The following is a 15,268-nucleotide window of genomic DNA, read 5'->3' as shown; positions in this document are numbered from 1 at the left end:
GAGGCTTAGGCTATATTTATGTTTGCTGTGAAGTTCCCTTTGCTTCCGCAGCAGTTTTCTAACTCGGTTGTTGTAGCACGGTGGCTCTTTTCCATCTCTTACGATCTTGCTTGGCACATACTCATCTAACGCATATTGTACAATGGTTTTGAACTTTGTCCACTGATCCTCAACACTATCTATACTTGAGACAAATCTTTTGTGTTGAGCCGTCAGGTACTCTGTAATCTGCTTTTTGTCACTTTTGCTAAACAGAAAAATCTTCCTACCTTTTTTAATATTTCTATTTACGGCTGAAATCATCGATGCCGTAACCGCTTTATGATCGCTGATTCCTTGTTCTGCGTTAACTGTTTCAGATAGTTCGGGTCTGTTTGTCACCAGAAGGTCTAATATGTTATCACCACGAGTCAGTTCTCTGTTTAACTGCTCAAGGTAGTTTTCAGATAAAGCACTTAAAAAAATTTCACTGGATTCTTTGTCTCTGCTATCCGTTATGAACGTTTGAGCCTCCCAGTCTATATCCGGCAAATTAAAATCTCCACCCAGAACTATAACATGGTGGGGAAATCTACTCGAAATATTTTCCTAATTATCCTTCAGGTGATCAGCCACAACAGCTGCTGAGCCAGGGGGCCTATAGAGACATCCAATTGCCATGTCTGAGCCTGCTTTAACCGTGACCTTCACCCAAATCATTTCACATTTCGGATTTCCGTCAATTTCCTTCGATACTATTGCACTTCTTATCGCTATATACACGCCTCCCCCTTCACTGTCCAGCCTGTCTCTGCGGTATACATTCCAATCTGAGTTTAGGATTTCATTACTGTTTACATCTGGTTTCAGCCAATTTTCTGTCCCTATTACTGTATGGCTGTTGTGACCGTTTATTAATGAGAGCAGTAATATTCCCTCATACCTATAAAATCAGCCTGCCATAAGTTAAAAAACCTTTAATCATAACATGCCTACGAGGGTATGTCCTAAAAGGGGCCCCTTTCTTACTCTTGTCTTCCTTTCCCTGAGCCAGATGTACGCCACACCACTGTGACTCGCGCTGTATGTGCTCACCCCTCAGCAAGCTTCAAAGACCTCGAGAAAGGCTTCATGGCACAACTGGTGATGGCCCAGAATATCAGCAGAATTTCTCTCCACACCCGATAATCGAGCCAAACATCCGCAGTGCGCGGCTTAAATCTCGTGACTGTCAGATCATAGAAAGCAACGGGCACTCACGTCTTGGGCAGTGTACAAGATGCTGCGGAAAAGGACGTTAATAATCTCATAGACCATAGTGATATTATAGAAGATTATGATAACAGAATTATACAGCTGCATTAGATGTTCATAACACTGTCGTTTCTTCAGTAATATTCTTGCTCTCCGTTGGAGATTGACACTGGGCAATGACAATGTGGTCCAAAGACATAATGGCCATTTGTAACCCAAGTAAAATGCTGGTTTGCCAATCACCTTAGCTCATCAACATCCATTTGTATGAGTTGTGAAGTTTCAAACGCATTCACATTCGACCTTTTGTTGTTCTGTTCAGACGGCCCACGATACTTTCCTTCAGGTGAGCGAATGTTGAGTAGTGATGTATTTCGTACCATCACTGTCTTGAAATACCTATTGTGAAGCTCTCTGCCGTGATCGGTTTGGAGGTTGTCTGTGTGGTGTCACCGCCAGACACCACACTTGCTAGGTGGTAGCTTAAATCGGCCGCGGTCCATTTAGTACATGTCGGACCCGCGTGTCGCCACTGTGTGATCGCAGACCGAGCGCCACCACAAGGCAGGTCTCGAGATACGGGATAGCACTCGCCCCAGTTGTACGACGACTTTGCTAGCGACTACACTGACAAAGCCTTTCTCTCATTTGCCGAGAGACAGTTAGAATAGCCTTCAGCTAAGTCCATGACTACGACCTAGCAAGGCGCCATTAACCGTATCTGAAGATAGTCTTATTTGTATTATCAAGAGCGATGTACCACAAGGATGGAATAAAGTTAAGTATTCGAGGAGCTGCATACTTTTCTTATTAGCATTCACTACTTATCCTGTTCCAGAATTCACGCCCGTCTGCGTTAGATAGCGTGCATTTCGGCCTCCTCTATCTACAAGGTGTTGGCACATTTGCCAACACATCAGTCTGGGCATCGATTCCTCCCTGTCTGTATCACGCGCTCAAAAATATCCTCGACATTTCTACCCGTTTTTGTTTTAATAGGCAACGTCCAGGCAATTTGGAGTATGAATCAATAACCGTTAAAATGTACTTGAATCCATTTTCTCTTGTGAATATTCCCTCATACCTATAAAATCAGCCTACCATAAGTTATAAAAACGTTTAATCATAACATGCCTACGAGGGTATGTCTTGCATGCTTGTTTGTGCATTTCTCGAACTACTGTCTCCATACTCATTCGATGAAACCTCTCTTTCTGAGCTCAGAGATTATTGAAACATCTTCTTTCGAATCAGCTGTATTACCTGCAGCATCTGATGCCATGAGCAGCCGTACTCGATCTGTTAGCTCGTTGGGGACGTCATAATATATATACAGCGAGATTCGATTGTTCACGACTTTATGCTTCAGGTCAATACCGTCACTGCTGTTGCAGCTGTTGTTTTTGTTGTTTCGACATAAAGTATCAATTTTATAATGGTTTCATATTTCTTGTTGATCAGGATTTTCGCGATCTGATGTACACTTGTCATGTGCAGTATTTCGCGGTACGTTTCCCTATCATTACCTGAATAATTCATAGGTTTTTTGGTAGGTCTCAGGAAAATAAGATCAATTAAGCCAGGTGTTTTCTCAAACCGCCTATCACAAATCTGTATCGTGTCATCAATTACAGTTATAGGATGCATGCCCAACATACACGGTCTTCCCATGCTAACGCCGAATGTTCTATCTATCTGACCAGGCGCTTGACGGGAGCTGTCTGAGAGATTCAGTAACCGGCTTAAGGGTCTCTTTAGTGTTTGCTGCCGATCCATATGCCGTAACCTCAGCAATCGTATTTTTTCTCGAACTGCTTTCCGTGCTTGAATCACTTTCTGCTTCGTTGATATCTCGGTGTATACTAATCAGAGATCTTCGGAGCGTGAGCCTCTATGCATCCGCTCTTCATCTTCCTCCTACTATGTGCCTGCTCCCCCTTCTCAACAACAAGGAACACTACATCTATTTTCTCCTCAATAGCCTTGACCTTTTCAGTTACGTTGGTTACTTTCTTACCGACTTTATTAACTAACTCATTTAACGCATTCACCATTCTCAGAAGAGTCTGGTAACACGTCTCTAGATCCCTGCGAATACCCCCAACTTTATGCACAAAAGCCTGAATTTTCGTTTCCATGTACAGGCGAATGTTCTGCCTGTGTACACACATTCTCTCGGGTTGAGTGCTAGACATGCGCGCGAATTTGTTCATGGTGCAGCGTATACTGATGTACTAACCTCTCTTGCCGTGCAATATATGCAGAAACTCTTGAAAGTTTCGCCTGTATCTACCATCACTCAGTTTTCTTGTTTTATCAATAACGAGAAACCCATACTGTGAATGATTTCAGCAATCAGCACATATATTTACAAAATCATTGAACGACATGTCAGTCACTACATGTGCCTGATAAATGTTTTTTAAATTCAGGTTGCCTTATTTGAAAGCTACAATGAGGTCTGCATTAACCCTAAAGAACTGTTTTGAGATTTTGGAATATGTTTGGCTTAGATAAAATACATCAGACCCATATGACGGCCGAAACTGAAATATTTTCGAATTTGGTCCTGGTTCTCCACAGCAGCGTCGTCAAATATGAAAACAGTGTTGATGTTTGCTTTTTCAGGTGGAGGGATATCACCACTTCCACTGAATGTCGTGTATGTAACCCAATCTACACCACGCAGTATCTCCTGTAATAGCTGATACTAGGGCTGAAACAGTGTTTTTGAGAACACACAAACATGTTCATATCGGACTCCATCTACATGTTTTAGCAGCGTCATGAGGACATTAGTCTTGTCACAATTAGATGGACCTACAATAATTGCTCGTATATTGTCAGGAATGAGAATTCCGTTCTTCTTCTTCTTCAAGTTTTCTTTTGCATCTTCACAGGAGCATTCACCGACAACAAAGTACTTGTGATGAGGGTGTTTCACCCACCCTGCCATGATATTAACTACGTCAGGTACTGACAAGCAGTTGACATATATAGAAAGATACACTTGAAGGACGGTAATAGTATGTGTAGCCACTGTTGCTCCATCAATTAACCGATTGAGCTATACTGGCTACACAGAGAAATCAGATATATATATATTACCCATGAAGAGTAAGTTGATCATTCGTTATGTCAATAACTGGAGTAGCAATAAAAAAATATGGATATTTATAAGCGTAATACTTTGACTATAATCAGAGAGGTATGAAATAAAACACAAACACGGTTTGAGATTTTATATATATATATATATATATATATATATACATTATTTATTTATTTAAATACAGTACATAGGATGTAGTATTTCAAGAAAAACATCAGACTCTTTCTGTATCTTCTTCTTCGCACCTGTGCAGTAATGCCAAACAAAGCTTTTTGACACGCAATAAATTCCGCGCGTATCTCCCTCAAGCCAATGGATGCATCACAGTACACAGGTTTTTCAAACACACAGTTAATCTGTTTCTCTTTCGGTTCAGCGTTCATGTGTAAACAAAGGTACTGCTTCAAATCATCAACATGTACACTATGCATACGTAGGAAGTTTACAACAACATTGTATGCAGAGTCTATGCTTGGCAACCAACGATTCAATCTCTCCAAAGCAAGACGTAGCGCAGTATCCAGATCATATAATTTCATAACTGAGGCGAGCCTTAGATAAACACAGTTGTCACCCGATTTCACACATAGTGCACAGCCATCCTTCTCCACCGTTCCTTTCAGCTTTCATTCAGGCTCGATCTGCCTGCAGTTTTCGCACACATCTGATGTGTTACTTGTCGCTGAAATTTTGAATACCTGAAAGATTCATTTCATTGTACTGTGTTTTTAGTATCTTATTCTGAAAGAGAAATTGTGAGTTGATCGTGCTGTTATATCTTAAAAGGTGTCCTGCTTCTGTGGAAGTTTTCTCATTAAACCATTTATTGTTTGTATGGATATTGTGATCTATGCAAAGACGGTTTTAAATTATTTACTGTTTGGTGTGGACTTTGACGCCCGTAGACATTTTGTCTGTTTAGTAATGTTTCAAATTCTAGAGCAATTATGTACATTATTCTGGAATAACAGCAGTTTGCTGTTGCCATGCAGTTGCTAAATAGAATGTGTTGGAAATTTTAAGCTAGAGTTTGTGTTTGATTGATAATAATCCATTAGTGTGTTTCCCACGTCTCACCTGTGAGTGGTTATCGCAGGTCGAACATAGGCGGTCGTGACATCAATGTGATTGAGTCGTGTATCTAGGCTGACCCTAGTACGCAACGGCCGAGACCCACAGAGGCAATTGGTGGAAAACGAATTGAAAAACCGCTAGAAGACGGTATGCCGTTCCATCTTCTTCACTCCACCGAACCCAATGAGAACGTCGCACTGTACGTTACCTTGCCTAGCTGTGAACTTTATCACGACCCCCGGGAAATGAGAGAGAATCCTTGGGCAGATGGTAAGTTCTGCTAGGACAGCCCTTCGTAAGAAGCGCCAGCCAAACACAAGGCGTGAATCCCAGCCCCTCCCCCCGCATTTCTACCGTCGCTGTTACTTCTTAATGTTTACTTACATTAAATTCTGGTTATCTTGCCTCAGTCACTTTTGCGTCTATAAGATTTTACTATTAGTATCTTTTAAAACTTATTTTAATTATTAGTGTATGTTCCATTTAACTCTGTCCTGTGACTGCTGCGACAGTATTTGTCGAGCAGCGTTTGCTGGCTACCCACTGGAATAACCGTTAGCTCTCCGTGCTGCTCGCAGAAACCTGCTGCATCAATGTTTAGGGTGGTCGTTTCCAAGAGTCTGCGGTGGCTTTCATCAGCAAGTGGCACCTCTGGTAGCTCGTGGCACTAACCCAACCCAGCACAAAGAAACCAATTCAGTGAAAACTAGCCTTCTTTAATTTACGAAAGGAAAAAGACAGTTGCAGCAAATGAAGCAGGGGAAAGAGAATATAAACGTCTACAATACTGGACGGACGTGAAGTACAAAATGGCTAAAAAGAAATGGCTCACAAGGGGACCCTCCATAACGTAAATCACAGATTCAGATGCGCTTCAGATATGTTGTAGAAGCACTTACCGTGAGCACCTGGCTATCTGGTTTTTAGAGACGACCTTGGTTTTTGAGAAAATCGATTTTGTAGTTCATTGCACGATTTATATATCCGTAACTTGAGATGTGTTCCGACCAAGTCAGCGTAGCGCAACGGTAGAGGTTCAAGGCTACCACGCTGGAAGTTGTCTACTATGTTCGAATCCTGCTTGTATATTTTTTTTTTCAAAATCGACCAAATTTTTCAATTTTATTCAAAGAATATCAAGAAACAGTGTAAGGTGTGCGAAGTTATAAAGATATATTCAGCTATTAGTTTTTTCAAATATCCATCGATCTCCGTCCATTATCGTCACCTCTCCCATGAATACCGCTAGCCTTGAGGGGAACCCCAGCTCCTAATTGCGGCCAATAAGGATACGAGTCGTATTCCTTTACATTCGCATATAACTGCATCGCCAGTTGCTTGTAAAGCGTCTCTAGTGCCGTGTGTTAGAAACATTCTGTGACATGGAAAAACCAAGTGTTTCTGCAGTAGTGCAGCCAGAAGAAGATAGCCAGGTACTCAGGGTAAGTGCCTCTACAACATATTTGAAACGCATCAAAATCCGTCATTTACAGTATGGAGGGACCCCTTGTCAGATGGAAATCCGGTACTAAGTACGAGTAAGAAAGGGAAAGTTGAAATGTGGAAGAAGTGTATAGCCGTGCTATACAGTAGAAATAAACTTCGAGGCAGGAATCTACAGAATGGCTATAATAAAAGCACAGCTATCCACAGGGGTCCAATGTGGGCAGCAATTATCGTACTGCAGTGGAAGTTTGTAGATATTCTTATGCGTTAACGCGAAACTGATTCACGTGGGGGAAAAAAAAAAAAGTGGCCATCAGGCGCAAATCTGGTGCTGTGAATGCAAGGATGACGTGTAAATGGTTTTCATATGTAACGGAAGAGCAGCGGGACGTGGGCAGAATAAGTCAAAATGGCTCGTAGCATTTGCGGTGGAATCTGAGCAACTTGTTTGTGTGTATTAAAATAAAATGTTCAAATGTGTGTGAAACCTTATGGGACTTAACTGCTAAGGTCATCCGTCCCTAAGCTTACACACTACTTACCCTAAATTATCCTAAGGACAAACACACACACACCCATGCCCGAGGGAGGACTCGAACCTCCGCCAGGATCAGCCGCACAGTCCATGACTGCGGAGCCTGAAACCGCTCGGTTAATCCCGCGCGGCTTTGTGTGTATTAAACTACAGATCTGGTAGAGGGCGAATGTGTTCCTGGTAAACGTGTCCTTTTAGATATCCCAGTGCCGGAATTCACATGGGTTCAGATCAGATGATCTCGGCGTCCATACATCTGGGAAACCGTTGAAGAAAGCACGTTGGTGGAAGGTTGCATCAAGCACATCTTTCACTGCGGGAGCGACGTGAGTTGTTGCCCCATCTTGCATGAAAGCAGTGATTTCCACATAATTTTGCTCTTCCAAAGTAGTAACCACATGCTGTACAAGGAGTCGATAACGTGGAGACGTCACGGTACACTAACAGGCTCTTTGGTTGTTGTTTTTTTTTTCAAAGAAGAAAAGATCGAAAATAATGGTACTTATGAATCCACACCAGAGAGTCACATAAGGCGAGTGTAATGACGCTTCAATAACGACACTCGGCTAAATAGTACCTCAGAGTTGGCAGTTCTAGGTACTCACTGCACCCTGTAATGCAAAATTTGCCTTGTCACTTCATAGAGTATTGCGCGCCACATGTCATCAGCTTCGATCAGTGCCATAAATCGAAGAGAAAATTCAGAACTTTGCTCCACCGTCTGAATACTATACGAGTACCAGTGTCAAACAGACCGAAAAATTTCCGTACTGTTGACAATGGAACAGACAATCCCCGCGACTGCACGAGCACTAACACTACCCGCGGCATGTGTTAGACGGCCAGTTACAGCAGAAACAACTCTAAGTCCTACTGGGATACTGCCCTCATCCAGGAGCAACACAAAGTCCACCTGTGTTTTTGAATTTCATCATCATCTTCTTTAAAACATTTAACGACATCGGGCCTGTCCTCAGACCTTTCAGTTGGCGATACACTCTGACTGCAGCACTGTAGTTGCTGCCTGACGTTAGCATAAAACAGGTTCACTTGCAGTACATGGTCTCTCTTCTCGATACCCATAATGTTCGCTCACATTATGACTTGTCAAATTACAGCACAGGTGTCATTCAGAGTACAGCGTCAGATTTGCACCTGTTGGCCAAACTTGGACTTAATATTTTTTTTTACCGAGTTTCGTGGCCATGTGGTACATACAGCCAATTCTGGAATTCCATGAGTAGCTGCAATTTAATTTCAGCAACCCGGTAGAAAGGGAAGATGACGTAGACGAAGATAAGATGGGAGATTTGTGAAATGGATGAGACAGAGTACTGACACAACAAAGCGAAACCAGGTCGTAGAATAGGAGACATTCCGTTAGAGCTACTTACATCGTTGGAAGAGCCAACCGTGACTAAACTACTCTGCATGGTATGCAAGACCTATGAGATGGTTGAAATACTCTTAGACCTCAAGAACAATGTAATCATTACAATGTCAAAGAAGTAGTAGCTGACAGGTGTGAATCTTACAGAACTATCGGTTTAATTCCACAGCTGCAAAATATTAACACGAATTCTTTTTAAAAGAATGGAGAAACGTATAAGCCGACTTCGGGTAGGATCAGTTTGGATTCTGGAGAAATGTACAACCACTCTACGATTTGTGTTGGAAAATAGGTTAATGAAAGGCAACCCTGTGCTTAAAGCATTTATAGACTTCGAGAAACCTTATGACCATTTGACGGGGGTACACTCTCAGAAATTCTGAAGGCAGCAGGAGTAAAGCACAGGGAGCGGTAAGCTATTTACAACTTCTACAGAAAGCAGACATCAGTTATAAGAGTAGAGGGGAGCAGTGGTTAAGAAGAGAGTGAGACACGTTTGTAGATTGTAACTGCTGATAAACATTTCAGGATGTAAGGTCGTGGTCCAGAAAACTCTTCTGTCCCTGAGTCAGTAAGACTCAGTGGAGGAGCGCCTCTGAGGATGTCGAGCACAGTCCTGGACGAAACATCAGGAACAGAAGAGGTTCTTGGATCACGACCTCACACCCTGAAAGGTTTATCAGCAGCTATGTAATGCGGTCGTGAAAGCTTTCATTCTATTTGTAGACCGTCCTTCAGTTACTCAGTCTGAGTAATAGTAAAGGAAACGTAAGAAAAATTTCGAGAAGGAATTAAAGTTCAGCGATAAAAAAAATTAAAACTTTGAGGTTTCCCGACGACATTGTAATTCTGTGAGAGACTGCATGGGAGTTGGAAGAACAGTTCAATGGAATGGACCGTGTCTTGAAAGGCGGATATAAGATCAACATAAACAAAAGCAAAACGAGGATACTGGAATGTAGTCGAACTAAATCAGAAGATACCTAGGGAGTCACATAAGGAAATAAAATTGTAAAATTAGTAGATGGGTTTTGCTACATGAGTAGTAAAATAACATGTTAGCCGAAGTAGGCAGAATATAAAACGTAGAATGGCAATGGCAAGAAAAGTGTTACTGGAGGAAAGAAATTTGTTAACATCGAATATGGATTTAACTGTTAGGAAGTTTTTTCTGAAGGTATTTGCGTGGAGTGTATCCTTGTACGGAAATGAAACGTGGGCTATAAACAGTCCAGACAAGTAAAGAATAGAAATTTTTGGTATGTGGTGCTACAGAAGACTGTTGAAGATTAGATAGGTAGGTCACGTAACTAACTGATGCTTTACTGAATAGAATCAGGGAGAAAATTAATTTGTGACAGAACTTGATTAAAAGAAGCGTTGTTTGATAGGATACGTTCTGTGACATTAAGAGATCACCAATTTAGTACTCAATGGAAGAGTGGGGACCAAGGTTTTAGGGGGAGGCCAAGAGATGAAGAGGTTTGCACACGATAGAATAGCAGCGACAGTTGCCTCAAACCAGTTTCGGACTGAAGACAACAACTACAACAACAACTTGGGTGACCTGAATTGCGTACGCTTCAAATATATGTTCAAACATAACATAAATTCTTTGGCCATAAGTGAGTGCATACATATCGTTGCTCACACAAACGCTTTTGCTACGTCTCAAGACATGAAACTGCAATTTTTAAACAAACGATCCTGAAGGAGCATTTAATGATGAAAGAAAAAAAAAATAGAGGTTGATCCCGTGTTTCCACTTGTACGCAATTTTAGCTTTACGGCAAATGCTGCCATTAATTAACACCATGCGGAAGCAGTGATGCACTAGAGCATCCTCTGTCTTGCAGATCGAAACGTGAATCGTCATTTCAGGAAAGCACAAATGTGAAGCTGCTCTTGAAAGGGCCTGAATTTAATTTATCGGGTAAAAGGAAAGAAATGTCTCATCCACTGCAAACAAATTTAAATCTTCTGGATCGCTATGAGAAAGTTGAGCGTATTGTTGACATTCAGTGTGCTTTGGGACTTAGTGAATTCTTTTTAAGAAATTCTCGTGAAACCTTAATCTTCCTTAAGTGAGCCTATAGTGAGCAAATCTAATCCATAGGAAATGGGAAGAATGGAAGAAGTTATAAGCCATTTGGACTGTGCACTACGACCAATAACACTTCCCTCTCTCTAATGCTGCTATTCAAACAAAGTCCAAGAGCTTGTCCACAGATTTACTATTCAAACAAAGTCCAAGAGCTTGTCCACAGATTTAACTAAAGGAGAGGGCAATACAGCACCTCTCTCGGCAACCTCAGTATCGACTGGTCGCTTGAGGCAGCGTTTTGACTTCCACAAAATTAAAAAGGTAGGAGAGGCAGCTGCAGCAGATGAAGTTAGTGGAGAGGATTTTGAAAAGAGCTTCAAAGGAACTGACAGAAAAATGTTATTTTGCGGAGCAGGTTTTCAACCTTAATGAAACGGGCTTATAGGGAAACGAATGACTAACCTCACGTTGATTTCTATAGAAGAAAAATAAGCACCTGGATTTAACGCTGCCCCGTGACTGATGGACCCTCCTCTTCGGAGGAACTTTTGCAGGGGGTGTAAATTAAAGCGTCTTATTCTCTCCAACTCTCAGAATCATAGGGCACTAAAGGGTTGTTGCAAAGGCAAGCTGAGATGAAATAGAAAAGGTTGGCAAACTTCTCTTGTTTTTCGTGGCTACTTTGTTGATGAACTGAAAAGAGAACTGAAGGCCCACTGTCAGAATGAAAAAATGCGTTTGATAATTTTTCTCCTCCTTGACAAAGTTCTCAGCCACCCACGTCCATTATAGATTCAGATCAGAACACTTAAGTCCATTTCGCCACTACATCTATCTTGCAGCCCACGGATGGACATGACAGTTATTTCTACATTCAGGGCATACTATGTGCATAAAACGTTCTCTGATCTCGCACAAGAATGTGATTAGAATGACGAACTTACCGTCAAGACCCTCCGGCGATAGTTTAATATTAAGATGGTAATTGTCGTTATTAGAGACGGATGTCCTGATATCACTCCAAAATTTGTGAATGACGTACGGGGGAAACCGTAATCCGAAGCTGTGCCAGTGCTAAAAGTTGAAGTGATCGCACCGTTGCTACGAGAGAAGTTGCTTACTTGGCATAGCAGACTGTATTCGTTGATATCGCTGAAGAGAATATCTGTGGCCTCCTAAACTCTCATTGTGAGGATCTGAGCAACAAAATTTGCATCTGAGTGAATCGGTAACGGATGCTGAATGGAATACAATACTATAAGACTCTTCTGATGTAGATGATCCAGAGATTATTTAGGTTGTGCATGAACTTAAGGAAAATGGTTTTAGGTGTATCTCTGTGTGTTTCAGCGTTAAATTTTTAACTGTATTAATTTAGCATTACATTGCATTTCAGGAAGAAGGTAATGGTTATATTTATAAAAGCATTAAGAAATTCTGCTGTTTTGTACTTAGCATGAGAATAAACGAGAGCCTAACCCCACATTTTACATATAAAGAGACTCTCGACTTACGCGAATTCTGTATGCACGGAAATTCCGCGGAAAGTAACTATCGCGTATAACGAGATCTACCCGTAGCAGAATAATAAAGTGGTCCTAGTGGAACGAAGCTGAGGAGATAGGTTTGTAAATCGTGCCTGGATATCTCAGGCGGTAAAAGCACTGCCGACGAAAGGCAAGATTCCAGATTCAGCAAGGGATACGCAGATAGAAAAACAGAATAGGCATATTATTACTGGAATCATAGATGAAAAGACGCTTGGAAAGGATGTGTCATCTGCCACGATGAAGTTGCTTAATCAGCGAGCAAATGTTGTACGTTAGTGTTTCGTTTAGAACTTCCCGACACTGGATTTCCTCTGACAGATAGAAGCGAAAGCGCTCTGACCAGCTTACCTACTAGTCATTTTGAGCTGCAATAATAATGTGACACTAGGTATCACTCACTTTGTAATCAGATGTAACACTAGAGTAGACAAAACAGTGGAATAAATATGTAATGAAACTGTAGCAGATAAACTGCAAACCTTAGAAGAAACAGATGGTCTGGTGAGAATACTTGCAAAAACTTTTATGAACTTTATTGGAGAGGCTAGGGTATTCTTAGTTGTCCAACAACTATCAAAACATAAAAACTAGCATTCTACTGATCTGTTGCTACTTTTTCGTGATCTTGTCGCATATCTTTATGGGGTAGATATTTTTAATCTGGATTCTACAATGTTAGTGGTACAAGGTGGCCCGTTCCTCTTCCTGTTACACGAGCTGTAGTGGCCCCGATGTTCTCAATGAATCGGGACAACGTACAGATGGAGATAAGTTGTCGAAATTATACAAAATTTACTGTAGCAAAGCTTAAAATTTTTTTGAAGGTTGTATCATCCCACAAAACGTCCTTAATTCCACAAAAAAGTACTTTACGATTTTTAAATGGTGTTGGCTGATTAAAATAACACACACTCAGTTTTCGGTAATAACGAAGTCCATTAATTTTCAAGCTCTCGCTCTCATATGATTTAATCCAAGAATGAAATGTATTTTTAACATTAATCGATCAATTTGCTCACATTCCTTTCTTCTACATGAATAGTAGAGAACAGCCACTTTGATAGGAGTCTGTATCGCCGTGGTAGCTATCAATTTTACTGTGTCTCAGACAAAACAAAGCTTTAATATTTTCTTGTCTAGCCTCTGTTGGTGCGCAATATATTCATATTCCAAAACTGCGAATGGTCGTTTCTACTGCTTTTGCTGCCTTGATTCTTTTGTTCATCTACGTCAGGTTAGTGTTGAATTTTTAGTTCTTCAAAACCCCCTTTAGATCCCTTATCTTTAAATTCCTCTGTTTTCTCTTCTCCGTGAATAATCTCGAAAATCACTCTCTTTCTGGAATTTTGCAGGTTGCTCCAACGATGGTGCTATGACAGCTTTCTGGAAACTTTTGCGTTCTGAATTACAACAATTATGCTGTATAAGAAGTACTTAAGAAGACAGAGGTTGATGAAATACCGTGTAAAGCTTACAGTCTGCATAGGGGGACAATATGGTGTCGAAATGATATGGAAGTTAGTGTGCCACCTTACTGATATAGCTTGGCGTCATGGTGTTACCCACATCAGATGCTTCCAGTTCGCTGACCTAGGCTTCAGTATACATAGTAAAACAAAATATTCACGGCTGGAATTAGCTGAAACAAGTGACAGGGAAGCTCCCCTGCTTGTAGCTTATGGGCACTCATCGACGAGGTTATCAGCGCTCCTATTTGGGTAGGCACGAAGGTCGAGAGGGTAGCAGAGAGTCTGGTAGTGGACGCCATGGCGAACGGTCGGATGAGTAGTGGTTGTCATCAGTCGCTGAGAACTAGCAAGTAAAATGTTGTCCATGATTGCCGTCACGGGCCGCTCTATCGTGCAGGCGGGTGTGTGTGCTGGAAGCTATACAAACGTAGTCTGACTACAATTCAGAATTTGTACGGTTAATGAATATTATCTGCAACGTAGTAGGTATAGAGTGAACTGTAATGTGATTAAAAACACAGATATCTATAAATGACATCCCTTCCGCCAGCCCAGTACTTACGAATTTCCTTCAGTTACCACGTTTACAGAGCTAAACCAGCCACTGCAAAGAGATGAATGAATTTAGGCTGTTAAAGTGAATAATTGAACTGGATAGTGAATATATGACAGTAACAATCCGGAGCTCACTGTCAAGGATCGGATGCACAGTCACAGTTAGTCGTAGTTTTGAAGAGCACAGAGTACGATAAGTAAGGTGAACTGTAAAATAAATCTGTGACAGTGACTTTTGGAAAAATTTATCCTACATTCCTTGACGATAAGTGATAGTATATGTTATCATCTTTATCTACTAAAGATCAATAACATTTAAAATATAGGTGGTAATAAAATGTTGTCTTGAGGAACAGGAAGGTACGTTATTCTGGTGATCAATAAATGATGAGGACGGAATGACGTCAGGTCCACAGAACTGAATGTCAGAATTAAATGCCTAAGAATTACATGATGATAATTCGCCAATGCAAAATGTTTCAGAAGTGTTCATGTCAAATGTATTAGATTACATGGCAATAGTTTAGCAACAAAAAAGTATTGGAAGTGCACAACAGATTAGAGGTAAAGTTGGTCACTCACCCCAAGAACATAGCAGAGGTACTCTCTGAAAACAATGTACTGAATTGGCAACCTGTCAACAGTGATGACGAATTGTCCAGTCGAAGTACAATAGTAATTGTTACTGATAATGAAACTGAGATAATGATGTTTATCAGGGAGGTGAGTCAAAACCGTATATTCACAAAATAGTAAATTAAGAATCTAATGAAAAATTTGTTATTGCTATTAGGGAAAGTGAACAAGCATTAAAAAAGAAATTAAATTACAAATACTAAACTTGGAAAAATAAAAAACGA

Source organism: Schistocerca serialis, chromosome 7 (assembly GCF_023864345.2).
Source record: "Schistocerca serialis cubense isolate TAMUIC-IGC-003099 chromosome 7, iqSchSeri2.2, whole genome shotgun sequence".
Lineage (NCBI taxonomy): Eukaryota > Metazoa > Arthropoda > Insecta > Orthoptera > Acrididae > Schistocerca > Schistocerca serialis.
The sequence above is the reverse complement of the archived record's forward strand: the minus strand, read 5'-3'. Positions refer to the sequence as shown.